Source organism: Pinus tabuliformis, chromosome 7 (genome assembly GCF_031772625.1).
Source record: "Pinus tabuliformis cultivar Carrire ecotype Pingquan chromosome 7, CPIR1, whole genome shotgun sequence".
In the NCBI taxonomy this organism is placed as follows: domain Eukaryota; kingdom Viridiplantae; phylum Streptophyta; class Pinopsida; order Pinales; family Pinaceae; genus Pinus; species Pinus tabuliformis.
Genome location: NC_142293.1, coordinates 1,316,884,713 through 1,316,903,073, shown reverse-complemented (window position 1 = coordinate 1,316,903,073; position 18,361 = coordinate 1,316,884,713). Strand labels below are relative to the sequence as shown.

General features: G+C 35.6%; 1 pseudogene; it reads right to left on the bottom strand.

Moving 5' to 3' along the window:
• Positions 1 to 8,637: 8,637 nt before the first annotated feature.
• On the bottom strand, positions 8,638 to 12,286 carry LOC149252403 (lysine histidine transporter-like 2 pseudogene; annotated as a pseudogene).
• Between the last annotated feature and the right edge of the window lie 6,075 nt (positions 12,287 to 18,361).

The following is an 18,361-nucleotide window of genomic DNA, read 5'->3' as shown; positions in this document are numbered from 1 at the left end:
ATTCAGCACCATCAAAAACGTGTAAAACACTTAAAATTTTGAAGTTTAACAACTATAACTATAACTTGGATTTACAAAAATCCTTGCCAGATTTTCTCTAAATATAACTAAAATTCCTATAACATTCCGGACAACTCCTCCACCTCGTTAGACTATACGGATAATATCAAGCGATCGCAGTCCGTGCATGGCTACATACAATAACTCACTGAAATGCTAATTGAAAAGATTTGTGCAAAATTTTGCAACTAGCTCATAATAAGGTCATTGGATGGCGTTAATGTATTGAAAGTAAAACCAAAAATAAGATGGATTTATTTAAATCTCGGATTATAGACTCTAAAGGTATAAATATGATAATCGTGGAATATCTACCAGTTGTCATAAGATTTCGTACCAACATTGTATCAACATCTTTCCTATGGACAACTCTTTTTGAAAAGGTGTACAGTGCCTTCGTCCATTATAATTTTTTGGCTTTTTTTACCATTTTTATATTTTTAATCGTTATTATTTTATGGGAATTTCAAAACATATTTAATAGTTGAATGCATTTTAACGTAAGTTTAGTAATGTTAAAATTTTTGTCAAAATATCACTAATTTATTGTATAATAATAATATTTAAAGGTTATGCTTAAGCCACACACCAAATTGGTGTATAAGACTAGTTTGTTTATGGGATTAGGAAACTATTTTTGTATAGCCACTGTTAAATTCTACAAAGACATACATCACATATAATCAATAATCTCAAAGAGGATTACCCCTGTTTTTGCTTATGTCTCGGATTAGAACAAATTATCATAACTCGTTTCCGTCTACGAATTGGTCGACATTTTCCACAAATTCTACGAATAGAAGCACGAATTTTCATATTTGTGACCCTCCAATTTGCTCATATTACATTTTGTTTCCTGAGACAGAGAGTCTGTTTCATCTGTGATTCTCGATCCCTATCGAATGTTCAAAAGGTGATTCAATCGTTTGAAGATTTGTTGCTAAGTCTATATATTATACGTCCTTTGGTTAAATCATAAGCACTTAATTCGACCTTGACCCTATCTCCTGGTAGTATTCGTACGGAATTACGTCGAATCCTACCCGAAATATGAGTCAGAATCTGACATCCATTATCTGTCAGAACTCGAAACATACCGTTGGGGAGTGATTCAGTAACCAAACCTTCCGCATGGATCAGATTCTGTTTCTTCATCGAATCTCCTCCTCTTTTGATTCAAAAACTTGACTAACGTGCTTGGATGAAGATGAATGGTGTCTCGACTTGCTACGACTTTTCATACTATGGGGATATCTTACAGAATAAATATTTTTGGACAACATTTGGATTAATTACCATACATAACATAAAATTTCTCCTCCAATTTTTTTCTGTCGAGCTTCTCGATCCGTCAAAATTCCTTGGGAAGTAGAAATAATTACGATCCCCATTCCACCTAGAACTTTTGGAATTTCTCGATAATTAGAATAAATTCTCAAACCAGGTTTGCTGGTACGCTTTGACGTGGTCATATATGTCCTTTTCTTCCTTCTCCGATATTTTGAAGTCGATATCAAAAAATATTTTTGGCCTTCCTGATGTTCCCTAACATCTTCTATAAAACCTTCTCGTAAAAGGATCCTTCCAATGTTCTTGGTAATATTAGTAGCTGTTACTCGAACCGTTCCTTTTTCTACCATGTCAGCGTTTCTTATAGAAGTAATTAGATTGGTAATAGTATCGTTACCCATGACGAACGAATTCTTAGGAATTCCTGGTCTCGATATAAAAGGCATGTTCGATCTTCTTTGAGGAATATGCCTGAGGTGCAATGAATTTAATTGATCCATGTACCATTTGATGAACCTTAAGTCAAAGATTCTTACAAGATCTATCAGTACTTATAATACTTCGGGAGCCAATGAAACTATTTTCGTGAAATTCAATTGTCTCAATTCCTGAGCAACCGGACCAAAAACTCGAGTTCCTTTTGGATTTCCTTCCTGATCAATGACAACGGCTGCATTGTCATCAGATCGTATCATCATTCCATTGTCACGTTCAAATTCTTTACAGGTGCGTATAACTACGGCTCTAACTACTTCCGATTTTTCCAGGGGCATGTTAGGTACTGCTTCTTTAATTATAGCAATGATAACATCACCTATATGAGCGCATTTACGATTACTTGCTCCTAGAACTCGAATACACATTATTTTTCGGGCTCCACTGTTATCCGCTATATTCAAATAAGTTTGAGACTGAATCATTTTTCCTCCAAAATATTTTTTACCTCGGCAGATAACATGAAAAAAAAAAGGAAGAGTTCTTACGAACTAGTAATCTTCTTCCACCAGAAATAACTCTTTGATTCTGTATGGATGGGTTGGGTTAAGTAGTAACAAATTGAGTACGTATAGGCATTTTGTATGCAGCTATTCTAGCAGCTGCTCTAGCGACGGTTTCGGATACTCCGCCCATTTCATAAAGTATTCGACCTGGTCTGATGACAGATACCCAATATTCGGGAGATCCTTTCCCGGAACCCATACGTGTTTCTGCAGGTCTCATTGTAATAGGTTTGTCGGGAAATATACGTACCCATATTTTTCCGCCACGACGGGCATAACGATTAATCGTTCTTCGTCCGGCTTCTATCTACCTAGATGTGATCCAAGCGGGTTCAAGTGCTTGAAGAGCGAATCTACCGAAACAAATGCGATTGCCGCGGTAAGATACTCCTTTCATTCTTCCCCTATGTTGTTTACGAAATTTTGTTCTTTTTGGGTTATAGTCGATGGTTAATAGTATTTTGATCCCATCTCTAATCCAGAACCGGACATGAAAGTTTCTTCTCATCCGGCTCCTCGTGAATAATCAATGTGTAGATAAATGAGTCTATATCTATGCATTACACATATTGTATATAGAATCTAATTTACAGGACGAATAACTCTTAAATTTCCATCCAATGTCTTAATAAAGAATTTCACAGGCGAATATTTACTCTTCCAGTATTTGCTCCATGGGGTCGACTTACCTATAGACTCCAATGAGATTAATTGGTTTTTGGTTTATTTCGCCATCCTATCCAATGAATGATTAAGATTCCTATATGATCTTATGCAGTCATAGGTTCCATCGTTCCATAGCTTCTATCTAAATGCCCAGGTCTTCCCTCCGCAATGGAGCTTTCTTTTCATCTGTTACGGAATCAATTTCCTTAGTTTCCATCGACCCGAAGCTCTTTCTCCTTCATAAACTGAATTCCTTCAATCTTGCTTGAATGAATCAGGATGATTCTTATGCTTTATCACACTGCTTTTTGGAGGGTAGTTAATGAACCATACAATATTGGGAGAATATTTCTCCTTTTTCTTCTTTTTCCGCATTACCAAACACCTTTCTCGCTTCACGAGAGATCAAAATATCATTTTTTCTCTCCTGGAAGAAAGTATTTACGAGGTGATAGTATCTACCCATAGTTATTGGATCTTGGCAATATGAAGCAATGAGTTAGTCTCTAGTTTATTTATAGAGACCAATCCGTTCTTATTTCGAGTTCTCCATAACATAACTTCGGAAAAGAATGAAAAGCTCGATTCCAACGAGTCGCACACTAAGCATAGCACAGTTCCAAAATGGTAAATCTAATTTCTATTCGATCTGATAGAATTGATGATCCATGATCGGGCAGATTGGAAAAAGAAGACCAATTATTCCTACTCTTCTAAAATCCAAATTTTTATCCCTAAAACTCCATAGATGGTTTTAACCGGATAATAACAATAATCAATCCTAGCCCGAATTGTCTGTAGGGGAACCCTACCTCCCCTGTCCCATTCGACCGGGGCAATTTCCTTTCCATCGAGACGTCCTGCAATTTGGATCCGAATACCTTCTACCTCTTCCCGTTCAGCCAGTTCAATAGCTTTCTTCATTGTTTTTCTGAATGGAACTCTCTTCTCTAGTTGTAGGGCAATATACTCTGCAAGAATTAGGTTTTCTATAGGGTTTCGCAACTTTTTCTATAGCAATGTGAAGTTTTTGGTCCACAGAATCGAGCATATTTAGTACATCGTTTCTTAATTTTTCAATTCCTTGACCCCTACCTTCTATTAACAACAAGTTGGGAAATCCAATATAGATTTTGACCTTAATCAAATCGATCTTTCTGCGAATCTCTACACGTGCAATTCCTCCATAATTCGAGGAGCTCTTTATATGCGTTCGTACATAGTTTTCAATGCAAGTACATATTTTTTGATCTTCTCGGAGATCTTTGGAATAATTCCTTTGTTGTGCGAACCAATGGGAACGCTCATTTTGAGTTACACCAAGTCTAAAACCAAGTGGATTTATTTTCTGCGCCATACATATCCTTTTTTTCGGGATTCTATTGACATAATCGGATCATTCGATCTGGAGATTTCCTCTGATACAATAGTTATATGACAAGTGGGTTTCTGTATTGGATAACCGCGTCCCTGAGCTCTAGGTTGAATCCTTTTAAAAACAGCACCCTCATTCACTTCGACTCTACCAACGAGTAAATTGGCTTTGTTCAAACCCATATTTTGATTTGCATTCGCCGCCGCAGAATGAATTAATTGTGATATGGGATAACAGGCCCCATAAGGCATCAGTTCCAATATCATAAGTGCTTGTCCATATGAACGACCACGAATTTGATTAATTACTCTACGCGCTTTATGAGCAGACATACGTATATTTCTCGCCAAAGCTCGTATCTCTGGACCTGGACTATTATTTCCCATTGACTCCATCCTCCCTAATGAATGACAAGTCTTTCTCAATTAACGACGAGATTTCTTATCGTTTCTTGCATGTCCCTGAAAAAGTAGGGTAGGTGCAAATTCCCCCAATTTGTGGTCTACCATACGATCTGTTACATAAATGGGTAAATGTTCCCTCCCATTATGAATAGCAATTGTATGACCGATCATTGCGGGTACAATGACGGATGCCCGGGACCAAGTAACTATTATCTTCTTTTCTTCTTTTATGTTTAGATTTTTAATTTTCCTCAATGAATGATTAGCCACAAAAGGATTTTTTTTCAGTGAACGTGCCATGATCAATTACCTTTCTTTCCTTTTTTTTATGGATATCCAACCATTCTTACTCACGTCGACGAAGGATTGAAGCATCACTTTATCTATTTCTCTTCCGACTTTTCTTTCCAAGTGCACTATAGCCCCAGGGGGTCACAGGTTTTTTCCTGCCAATTGGGGTTCTTCCTTCCCCACCTCCATGAGGATGGTCTACAGGGTTCATAGCTACTCCTCTTACCTCAGAACGCTTACCCAACCAACGTTTAGCTCCGGCTTTACCGAAACTTCTATTGTTTGCAGTGATATTACCCACTTGTCCAATTGTGGCTGAGCAGTTCTCAGATATTAAACGAACTTCTCCAGATGGTAATCTTAATGTGGCCGATCGATCTTCTTTTGCGATCAGTTCTGCTACAGCACCTGCCGCTCTAGCCAATTGTCCACCCTTTCCAAGTGTTATTTCTATGTTGTGTATAGCCGTGCCTAAGGGCATATTGGTTGAAGTAGACTCTTATTCCGATGAATAAAAATCCCTTCCCAAACTGTACAAGCCTCTCTCAGGGCATACAGCTTTCTGGATGTATACTATATTCACATATATTGAATAAATATAATCGATATGAGAAGGAGCATCTATTGTATTCTCTATGTCCCGATTCTCTACATCCTAGGTCTCTCTATTCCATCATCTGGCTTATATTCTTTATGTAGCATTCAGAATGAATGACTTTATCAAATTACGCTAATACTTTCGTATGTTATGGATAACGTAGGAGGCATATTAAACATCTTTTTCTCTTCTCTCTCTTTTTACTTTTTTCCTCTCCCCATCTTTTTATTTTGGGAATTACTACCACTGTCCAGCTCCGAATCCGCCTCTGACCATCAGATCAAATGTGAGTAACTTGTCTTTTTAGAGGGTGCCTCTATCCCATTTTGTTCATGCTTCGGACAAACAATCAGGTCCTCTCCATATTATTATATCTTCGGAACCAATGATCCGATATGAACAATTTTTGAATCCAATCACCTGCTGTCATTTATCCTCAGTTTCCCTTTGGGGTTCGTCCCGTAAAAGTGTCCTAGTTGGATCAGTGATAGATTTATAGGTTTCGCTGTAAACCCAATCGGTTGCTTCCGATCACGTAAATTAATAATTCAAACCGCACTCAGAGGTAGGGCATTTCCTATTGATATAGGAGCTTTTGGACCAGAAAGAATAGTATCTCCAATCATGACCCCTCTGGGATGCAGAATATACATCTTATCGTCATTCTTGTAATGCACCTTGCAAATGTATGCACTTCTATTAGGGTCGTATTCTATGGTTGCAATTTCTCCTTATATGTGTTCCTTATTCCGTCGAAAATCAATTTGACGATACAGACGCTTGTGACCCCCTCCCCTGTGTCTTGCGGTAATAATTCCTCTTCCATTACGACCTTTCCCACAATGATGTTGTCCAGAGGTCAATTTCTTCTGCGGGTCCAACTGCACTCTTCCATCGAAACCTGATACAGATCTATTGCGTGTATCCGGAGTTAAATTTCTATATGAACGGATGGCCATTTAGTTTCAAATTTGAAATCTTATTGTTCTGAAAAGAGTGGAATAGAATCACCGGTTCTAAGTGTAATAATCACACGTTTACAACGTATTGGATGTCCTATCATTGACACTCTCTTTCCTCCTTTTTCAGGGAGGCGATAGCTGTTCATAGCTATTACTTTAACATCGAAGAAATTTTCATATAGAAAATCAATGAAAGCACCAGTGTTATGTTTAGACCAAATAAAAGTTCCATCATTGTTTTGTCCACGAACAAATGTGAAATGTGAAGAAAAAAATTCAACACTAATTTTTGTTACTAATCCTCAAGAGTACATCATACAACTTCATAACCTACAACATAGACATGGTTTTTAGACAATATTTGAAACAATTTTTGGGTAAAATGTCTTAACATGAGAGGAAAAAAAAAAACTTGTGTATTGTCTTAAATATTGTCTTGATAAAGACAATATATAACCCAAACATTATTGTCTCTTAGGATGCAAATTGATTTTTGACTCTTCAGAGACAATAGTTGGGATTAAAGGCATATTGTCTTTAATAGAGACAATACAAAATTATATTTAAAGACAATACAATATCACTTTTGTGTTTTTAGAGACAATATAAAACAACTAATCTAGAAAAATATCTCACCATTGAAATAAATCAATATAAAAAGTATTATGTTAAAAACAAGCTACAACATCATTAATTAATTCATGTTAGGGCACGATGGAATCAAACCACCAACCTCCTACTTATAAGGTATGTGCTCTTCCATTGAGCTAGCACTCTTTAAAGAATTGTGCAAGGAGTTATATCAGCCCTTGAAATTGCATATATAGACGTTGATTTAAAAAAATACTTGACACATAATGGCATAATATTTGTAAAATCTATGATCATACAATCTATATTTTTAACTTAATAAAAAATAACTCAATGAAGTTACCTCAATGTCACACCCTTGTCACATGACCCGTGCAATAAGGTAATAATACACAATAATGTACAAACAATTTAATCTAGTCATACATAGAAAAGTAACTAGAATTAGCACAAACTGCCTTTCCACAACTATTGAATAGTTTTTGTTTAGTGTGTTTCCACTCTTCATATATTCCAACAATATGAAATTGTAGATAAGTGCAACTCAAATTCGCTGCCCAAATGTTTATACATGGAGGATGAGTTTCCATCTCCAAAAAAATGCACCAAAACTAATTTAAATATGGGTGTGTTACAATAAGTGGGACATACATATTTGATATCCATTCACTTCTTTATTAATGCAACCATAATTGTTCTAGGCTATTGTGTATCCATTTTTATTATTCATTGTTTGGAATTTCAAAAAATAATAAATGAAGAATGTGTCAAAATGTTCACTCATTTCTATAGATTTTCAAATAATAATAAGACTTCACTCATTTCTATAGATTTTCCTATATATTCCAAAATCTGCAATCTAAATACACTCAAGTTTTAGGTAACAAAACAAACACTAAGAATCTCAACAACTTTCCTCACATACAATAACTATACTCAACAAAATTTGAACCTCGGGAAAATTTTAGGGGCTAGTATTCGCAGGTGGGCTAATTTTCCATGTTTTTTCCAAAAAAAGATTGGCCAATTTCCATTTTTTTCTAAACAATTCGCCCAAATTTTATACTACACCAATATTTTACCTTAAAAATTGCCAAAATATTATATCGACTAATATAAAATCATTAGAAATCTAAATATTTCTACAAAAATATCACCAAAATTTTTACAATTTGCATATTAGTAACTAGTAAGATTCGCCAAGTTTTCTAAACTTTAAGATAAACGCCAATCCTTAAAATTTTCCCTGTTGAACCTGCGTACAATGGCTTTATACTCAACTAGGCTTGAACCATCGTACCTACTACACTGTCCCAAAACCCTTACCGATTTACTTATTTGAATTTAAATTATTTATATAATAACACCTCTATCAACCACTTACCACTCACTAATTTATTTATAGATGTTTAAATATCAAATAAACAAAACTTACACAAAGAAACATAGATCTAAATGCATAGAAATATACTTGATAACTCCTAAGATTTGCCATTGCAATAAGCTAGGTGGGTTTGTTGAGTGTAATAAGCACATTTTCTTCGACGCTTTGTCCAAAGGTCTAATAACCAACTAAGGCAAATAGAAAGTAATATATAAAAACTATTATATATGCCACCTCTGCACCCCTCCACATTGGGATCTTCAATGGCTTCTCAGGACTCGTAGGAATAGTGGCTTGAATTTCCATACGCACATTTTGTCCGGCATATGTAAATGAAATCCCTCCCAGTGTGTTAAACATAACAAAGACAACATTACTTATGGTGGTATCCCTATAACCATATTATACATTAGGGTCTCGACCATGATGGGTAGAAGCTCCCTAAGCAATAGTGGAATAGATGCACAAAGAAACAACACCCACATTTCAATCCATTAACAGGGTGCCCATGGGTTGAATAGAACAAGTGAAAAGGAAAATTAACATAGATTTATCTTTTATACGTATATATATATATATATATATATATATATAAAGAAACACACATAAGTAATAAACATCTTCTCCTACTCAAGTTGTAAACCACGTATGCCTCTCCTTTCTTTTCTGTTAAACATGTTTTCTATATGAATTAATATAATATAAAATAAAAAACACATGGAATTAACAAACATCTTGCCCTACACAGGCTGAAGATCACCTCTGTATAATATACATATACCAACACACTAATAAACCTAATGAGAAATATCCCAATTTTCATCCCTCCACTTATACATGCCATGGATTAGCAAGAGTAGAGCAAGAATATACACCAATGAAAATAATGCAACTAGAAAATTTACCTTGAAGGGAGCTCGTCCTTCACAAGATTATTTTGGGTTTCGAAAGCCCACGAGAGTAGATTAACCAATAAGTCTTGACTCTTCCACATTCAACAATCACAACATTATGCACAAGGAATGATACAAACTTTCTTTCCCATAAAATAAAATAAAAAATATAGTGGTTATAGATCAACAAATATTAACATAGAGGAAGACTATCAGCCCAACAATGAATTCCACTAGGTAGCATAATTGTGACATCTGGGATCTGTTGTAAAAGAATCATGTTAGGGAACACTAGAAGGGTTAGTGGTATCTCAAGCAGAGAAAATCGTCATGCAGGAGATTTTCATCTTAAGCAGACGGGCATGTGACAAGAGCAAGAGATGAGGAAAACATCCAAAAAGGCAACATGCATACTAGACAGTGGGGTACATAGGGAAACATCACAAATTTTTGACATGAATGAATTTATGCAACTTGTATGCAAGATTTGAAACATAGGGAAATTAGAGGAAAAACAAAAGGAACACCATACACTGGATCAAGCATATATGAATGAATAGAAGCAAACCATAATTTTTTGGCAGGTTTTATAGGTAGACCACAATCTAGGTGATTCTGTTGGAGTTTGCATGGAACTACAAAAATAACTAGGTCATAACATGAGAATAAACAAAAGGTCATTCATTGTACTCTTAAATACAGTCATATATAAAAGGAATACAAACCCTAATGCATACAATTTGAAGTTGTATGGCAAGGTCAAATAACCATATTAAGCATTGGAACTCAACTATTTGGCATGGTATCACATTCACAAAATTAGAGGTTAATATACAAATCATAAGAAATACCAACCCAAAATCATAACAAATTAGAAAGTTGGTATCAAGTATATAATAGAATCAAGGGATTATAACTAGCTTAGTTTGTAATATAAGATTTCATGGTGAAGGATAAGCCAAATGGTAATGTGCTTTATGCATTTTGCATGTTTTATACCATATATTTGATTCAAAAGTTATTGTTGCATAACAAGACATATGAGTGGGAGTTTAAGATCCCATGTAAGGGAAGTAAATTATGTTTGCATGCCCTGGGGAAACAACACTAGCTGGCATTAGGTACAACAAAATCTTCATGTATATTCTACTTTCTATAATTGCTTCTAATTCCCAACATCTAATTACCTTCAGATCCAACACTATATGCATGCCACAACCAATTTTTTTTTTTACTGTAGATGGTCTTGGTCAACTAGACCAGACTACAATGGGGCATCATTTCATTAGTGAGGTCAAAATGCACCTTAGTTAAAGTACCAATTGGTAGGCATAAAAGGGCATCTAAGAGTTGGATCACAACAACAGTAAGAATATCTAAGACATAAACTACAACTAGGGGATTTACAAATAAAATGATTTATTTAGAATGGTCCACAAATTACAACTCTCGATCCCTTGCTTCATTTCTCCATTATGCTTGGAGTGCTTGATTTATGTTGGGTTTATTCGAAGGCCAATAGAGGGTAAGAGAATTATTAGAGCATGCACAAAGAAAGCATTAAAAATGCAACCTTTCCACAACACGTTCTGGGACTTTTCTAACTTCATTGTTTGTTAAATATCTTTAGCAGAGACATGCTCTTTAAATTTCTGCATAATCATTCAAACTACACTTTGGAATGACTTACTAAAGTCTTTCTAGTAACCATTTTCAGAGAAAAACAAATGACCCTAGAGTTCGTAGAATTTCCAAAGACACACTTTGACCAAATTTCTATACGAAAACCCAAACAGAGAATAAAGCTCTATACACCATCTTGCTTTCTCTTTAGAAAATAACTTAATTTCTTCTTGCACAATCAAATCAAAGAACAAAACTCTGTACACCATCTTGCTTTCTCTTTAGGAAATAACCTAATTCATGCACACTCAAATTAAAGAACAAATCTTTGTAGACAATCTTGCTTTCTCTAGGAAATAAACTAATTTTATACACAAAGTTAAGGTTTTATATAGTAAATTATTATTTCTTGCATATTCATATCAGAAAACGAGGCTCCAAAAATGGTTTAACTTATATTCAAAGTGTATCTTAATCTATACCCAAGGATTGAGGATTTACACAGTAGAGAGAAAAATCATAATACAAGATAATTGAGAATGAGTATAAGGATACAAAGCTTTTCTTTCCTGCACAGTTATATCGGAGAATAATACTCTAAATTCAATGGACTAACTTACATTCAAAGCTTATTGTAGTTTGCATTACATTAATAATTATTATAATAGTTCAAAATAAAAGGAAAACAAATATTCAAACAAACCCAAAACTATGTTGAAATAAACCATCTACAACACCAAATAAACTTAAACTTACCTTAGAGACATGAGTGTTGCTGCAAGTCAAATCCCTACTATTTAATTGAAATTTGGCAACTGTGCTAGGAAGAAATGAATGGAGCCAAAGATGACCATCCACTAATATTGTCTGATCTTATTATAGGAGGAGCAAACTGTATCGTGAAACTTCATCAGTGAATTTTCCCTTGTGGCCATGTAAATTATATCCACACCCACTTGACTTATCAATTGTTGTGGAATAACAATCCATAGACCCAATTTCTCCCCAAACGCATGTTTCCCAAGCTCATGATATCCATCAAAGTGCTTCCTTGGAACCATTTCACGCATGTCCACCATCTGCCACAATGTGTATAAAGTAATTGTTCATGAAAGCATAAGAATTGTCACACCTGGTCCCGTGAACATCAAATAGAAAAGTAATAACAATTATCACATATGAAAATCATATGATCACAATGAACATGGTAAAGAAAGGTTCTATTAGTTATAAAAAAAAAGCTAGAAATTTCTAATTGAACTATTAATATCTATAAATTATATATGTGTAAGTGTTTTGGTTAAACACTACGATTTTTGCAAATTTAGTAGTTATTTAATCTATAAAACACTTTTAGAAAGAAGTCAGAGAACTTGTATGCATAGGCGCCCTATAACTATCTTTTTGTTCAAAGCTTTCCTAGAAGAAACCCAAATATTGACCTTGGTTAAGGGTTTCGTAGAGAGGAATCATTGAGGAAGAAATTAAGACTTTAAGGATAAACAAATATTTAATTGTTAAATTATAGAGATACGAGGCAATTGAAATAATAATCCTATAAATTTAAGGCTAAGGAGTTACGTAAAAAAAATTACCAAGAAATTAATTCTACAAAGAGTAAGGTACGTATCTAAACAACATATGCAAAATTCTTGTTGAAAATAGATACATTAATCCACGAAATTAGAATATTTATAGAAACTACTTACATAGAAACAAAGAATATATCTAAATAATTGTGTAAAATTATAAACCATGTATAAATGAGGGTTTAGGTACCCTACAATAAGTACTGAGATTTTCCTAAGTGATTAAACATTTCTAAAAGAGTTTCTCAAGCATACTCTAGAGCCAAACAAATTATTGTTTAGAAATCCAATAATAAGTTAAAGGAAGTTGAATTCTGTAACAACCCTCGATTAAAAGTTCATGTAATAAATTTAATAAAAGAAAAATAAGACCAAGGTCATGGGACACATATTTCAAGCTGACTGTTGGGAAAAACATCCTAGCGGGTGTTCATTTGGTTTATTATGGCTAAGGGGAAATTAGCAAAGGCAATGGAAAAGACATTGAAAATCCAAGAGGCATTAATTGAGATTTTATTTATGAAAATAAAGGAAATTAGGAGCATGTGAAGGTGAAAGGTCACAGATTGCATGTGAGGAGGAAAATGAAGGACAAATAATTGAAATTGAAAAAAATAGAGGCCCCATTAATAAAAAGGCTTCTGAGGATCAGTTCACAACTTTTGTCAGTTCAGTTTTGGAGCTCTCTCTCTATTCTCTCTATCCTCTCATAGTCTTGCACATTTACAGTATTCTTGGAGCACTCTAGCATTGGAGAAAGGAAAGTAAAGAAAGACAAAGGAAAACAAAGATCAAGAAAGGAAGGTTGGATCAAACAGATACAACGGGATTACTTGCATGTATCAAGTTGCATGTATGATTTACTTGCTAGTTTTGACATGCATGGTATATGCATGTGTGTATTTGGTTCTATTGTTGTCATTGGCATAGGTTTTCTAGGTGTGACGGTGGTTTTCAACATCATCTTGCCATTTTTGGATAGCCATGGTGTTATGGGGTTCTTTCATTTGGTTGAGTTGGATTGCCAAATGGTTTTGAAATTGAGTGAGGTGGTCTTAGGAAAATTCCCAAAGGCCCAGAAATCCCTGGACCAATAAAGGTGGGATATGCGATAAAGCTTGAGGGTGGAGATGAGAAAATTAATCACAGTTTAGGTGGAGAGATCCAAAAGCATCCATGCTTGTATAGGCCTAGCGATCCCTAGACCGGTATATTGTGGGATTGCGGTAAATCCTGGTAGTGTATGTCTGTTATTTGGGCCTAGGAGTCCTTGACTGGTATATGGCGAGATTGCGGTAAAGCTTGGTTTTATAGATGAGAGTTTGGGCCTAGGAATCCTTGACTGGTATATGATGGGATTGTGGTAAAGCCTGAGGAATCTCTGGTTGTTTTGTTGGGAATACCACATTCATGCTTGGAATATGGAACATGGGTGATTGGTTGAAAGAAAGATTTGGTTCAACCCAATCTATGGTCGGGTGGTTCGTGGAAGTGCCTGACCTGGTCGGATTTTCATATGTTAATAAGAGATCATTTCCTCTTGTGTATCATGTGTAAATGTGCTTGTCATTATGTGTCTTTAATGGTTATTCTATCATTGATATTTATCTGGTTATATGATGGTTATAAGCATGGCTTATGACATACTTGAATTATGGCTCTCATCATGTTTTGGTTAGTAAATGAAATTTTAATGGATGGATGACTTAATAGATGACAATACAAATATTATGAGATGACATCCAACCTTATTGAAGATTCTTAGATAAGTATGAGACCCCTAGGATGAAATATGTAATTATGACCTATAGACTACATGTTCATGATGTGTTTGATGAAATGTATATTATGGATAGGCTTGGTGAGGTCAATTTCTTGTCTAAGTTTTATGTGAAAGGTTTTGTCCCTATGTCATTTATCATTCCTCATAGTTTTATGAAGTTCTGGGTAGTGGTCTTGAGACGAACATGAAAAAGTGGCTTAAATCTCGTAATCGTTAGCACAAAACTGGGTGAAAAAGTCTACAGTCACATGGGGGCCTTGTTGTGGGAGTGACTGGAGGGTTACAGTCGCATGGAGGTATTTTCATGGGAGTGACTAGGGATTTAGTTCAGTTAAAAAGCAAGTTAACTCAGGGGTTGGACACCTCGAGTGGCTGTTTAGTCTTTGGGGGTCGTGTAGCTCCCAAGGAAGGTCAGGTTGGTTTTGGTTTGTCGATTCCACTTCCTTAATTGTACTTGGGGCGTTGAATCAAATTATAGTAATTATTCGTCACATGTTCACCTCGGTAGGTGGGTTATCTTGGGTAAATGTGGGAGGAGGGTGTTACAGAGTGGTATCATAGCGCGGTTCAACCCTTGGACTAGATGGGAGGAATGTGTTTGTCACACATGCATGAAGGTTGTATGTGTGCTTGTTATGTATGCATGGCGGTGGTCATTGTTATAATTGTGTTGTCATACATAAGGTCATGGTATGTAGATGGTGTTGTCATTCATGATGTTGGTATGTTTATGAGATTATGATTATAGATGTATTGTGCTAATCTGGTTGATCTTGCAGATGAGATATCCTCCCCTGAACTATACTGAGGTATGTTGATTATGTTTATATTTTGGTTTAGCTGACATGGTATGCTTCTAGGAATAAGAAGAAAATCAAATATGACTAGCAAGATGGTGGATTATAGTTCATGAGATTCTCCCTATAGATCATATCAGCAACATGGTGATGGGTACTCTCCTGACATAATAGACACTTTGAGATGTTTGAAGGAAAACATAATAAGTTGCAAAGAATATAATGACATAATCATTCGGGGACAGAAGAAACAAGTAGAGGTCAATGCAGTTATCTTTCAGAGTTTGTCATACTTGTAGAGACAGGGACCGCTTAGAATCGGTCATGGACAAGAGAACAAGACTAATGGGGCATATGGCAGTAGGTATCATAGTGGGCAGATGTTGGATAGGGATGCAAGATCATAGATGTCAAGTTCTTGGATATGCCGGATAGGAGAGGTGATGGACACAAGTTCTATTCTAGTTCAAGTTCCGACAGGTACCACGGTCATCATCACTATCATCCTTACAAGAGGAGTGACAAGAGATATTTGCTAGATGAGTTTAAGAAAGGCAAGCCACCTACATTTGATGGATATTTGAAGAATCTGGAAGATGCATAGGCATGGTTACTCGGGATTAAGAAGTTCTTTGAGATGCATGATTACACAAAGAATATGAAGACTAGAATAGCTATCTTCAGCCTCAAAGGGAAGGCAAACATCTATTAGGAAGATGTGAAGCATGTTAGAGACATCAAGACCGAGGCGTTGAGTTGGCATGAATTCAAGAGACCTTTTAGGAATAAGTACTTGTTAGAAATGTACTATGACAATAAAGCCAAGGAATTCTATGAGCTAAAGATGGGATCGATGACAGATGAGGAGTATATGATCAAGTTATTGGAATTGTTGAGGTATGTATCATACCTTAAGGATAAGAAAGCCAAAGTTAAAATATTTTTCAATGGATTGCCATTAGCATTAAGAGAACGAATTGAGTACGATGAGCCTTGGTCACTTGAAAGCTGGAAAGTTGAAACAATGTTATGAGTAATCAAGGCGTAAGATAGAATCTTAGCAAGGTTGGAAAGGGAAAGACAAAACTAAAGGTAAATGGCAGCCGAAAAGAAAAATACCCTAATATGTAGGTGAGAAAGAGAATGTTGTACCTTACAAGAATTTTAATGGACCTCAGCTTGGAGAACAAAGGTGATGGTAGCAGACAATTGCAGTGTTGGACATGTGCTAAGGATCATCTTAAGAAATATTGTCTATAGAATTAGGGTGGTAGGCCTCAGATCTACAGTGCTCAGGAGGCACAGACAGTTGGGGATGTTGGGAAGAGTATTCCACGGATTTATGTAGCGTTGGATAATAAGCAGGCAGATCACCAGGAATCTATTATCGAGATGGACGGTAAGATTTATGATCAATTTGTTTCTATTTTGATTGACCCTGGATCTAACTATAGTTATGTTAATCCTAACCTGGTGGATAAGTGTGGTTTGAATAAAGAAGTACATGCAAAATATTAGTTAGTGCAGTTGGCTACAGGTACAAAGAAAAGAGTTCATCATTGGATAAGAGCTTGTGCATTTGAGTTGAATGGTATGTGTACATCAACGCATTTGAATGTACCTCCATTGGGATCATATAGTATACATTTGGGTATGGATTGGCTGTACCTTCACATGACCAAAGTAGATTTTTATGACAAGGTTATTGAGTGCTTGGATGAAAATGGGGAACATTAAATCTTATAGGGTAAGAAGAAGGCTTCGTCACTTAGAATGGTGATGACTCTGCAAAAAAAACACAGTCACATGAAAGGGTGTGTGTTATTTGCAGTGCATATTTATAGTGATAAAGGTCATGATGTTAACGATGCAGAGGTATTGAACAGGTACCCGGTTTTACAATAGTTTCAAGAGGTATTTCCCACAAATATTTCAGATTTTCCGCATCACAGGGAAGTGGACTTTTCTATTGAGTTTGTACCAGGTGAAACACCAACATCGAAGGCACGTTACAGGATGAGCACTCTATATTTAGTGGAATTGAAGTTGTAGCTAAAGAAAATGCTTAACAAGGGATACATTAGGCCAACTGTATCACCTTGGGGTGCACCAATATTATTTGTAAAGAAGAAGGATGGTACTCTCAGGTTATGTATAGATTATAGGAAGTTGAACAAGATATCCATCAAGAACATGTATTTTTTACCGAAGATTGATGACTTGTTTGATCAGTTGGAGAGAGAAGCAATGTTCTCCAAGATTAATCTGAGATCAGGTGGTACAGATCAAAGAAGAGGAAATTTACAAGACTGCTTTCTGGACTAGGTATGGGAATTATGAGCTTGTTGTAGTTCCTTTTGGTTTAATTAATTCTCTAGATACTTTCATGTGTTTGATGAATAGTGTGTTGCGTCCTTTTTTGGACAAGTTTGTGATAATATTAATTAATGACATCTTGATATATTCTGAGAACGAGGAAGAGCATGAAAGACACTTAGCATCAATATTGAGATTGCTAAGAGAGAATTAGTTGTATGCCAAACTTAGCAAATATAGTTTCTTTCAGACAAAGGTATATTAAGTAGGGCATGTTGTTTCCAAGGAAGGCATAACATTGGATCCAAAAAAGATAAGAGCTATCATGGAATGGGCAACTCCTAGGAATGTAGATGAGGTCAAATCATTCTAGTGAAGTGTAATTATTTAGTTAGTGATGTAGCATAGGTCTTCATTAGAGATATAGTGAGATTGCATGGTGTTCCAAAGAAGATTGTATCACACAAAGATGCCAAGTTCACTTCCAGGTTCTGGAAAGAGTTATTTACAGGTTTGGGTACAAAGTTGGCCGTTAGCACAACTTATCATCCGTAAATAGATGGACATACAAAGAGGGTCAACATGACACTGGAGGATATGCTAAGGATTCATGCGATGCATCAGCAATAGAAGTGGGAATAATATCTTTCACTGGTTGAGTTTTCTTACAACAATGGTTGTTAGGAGTCATTGAGGATGAGTCTGTTTGAGGCACTTTATGGGCAGAGTTGTAATACT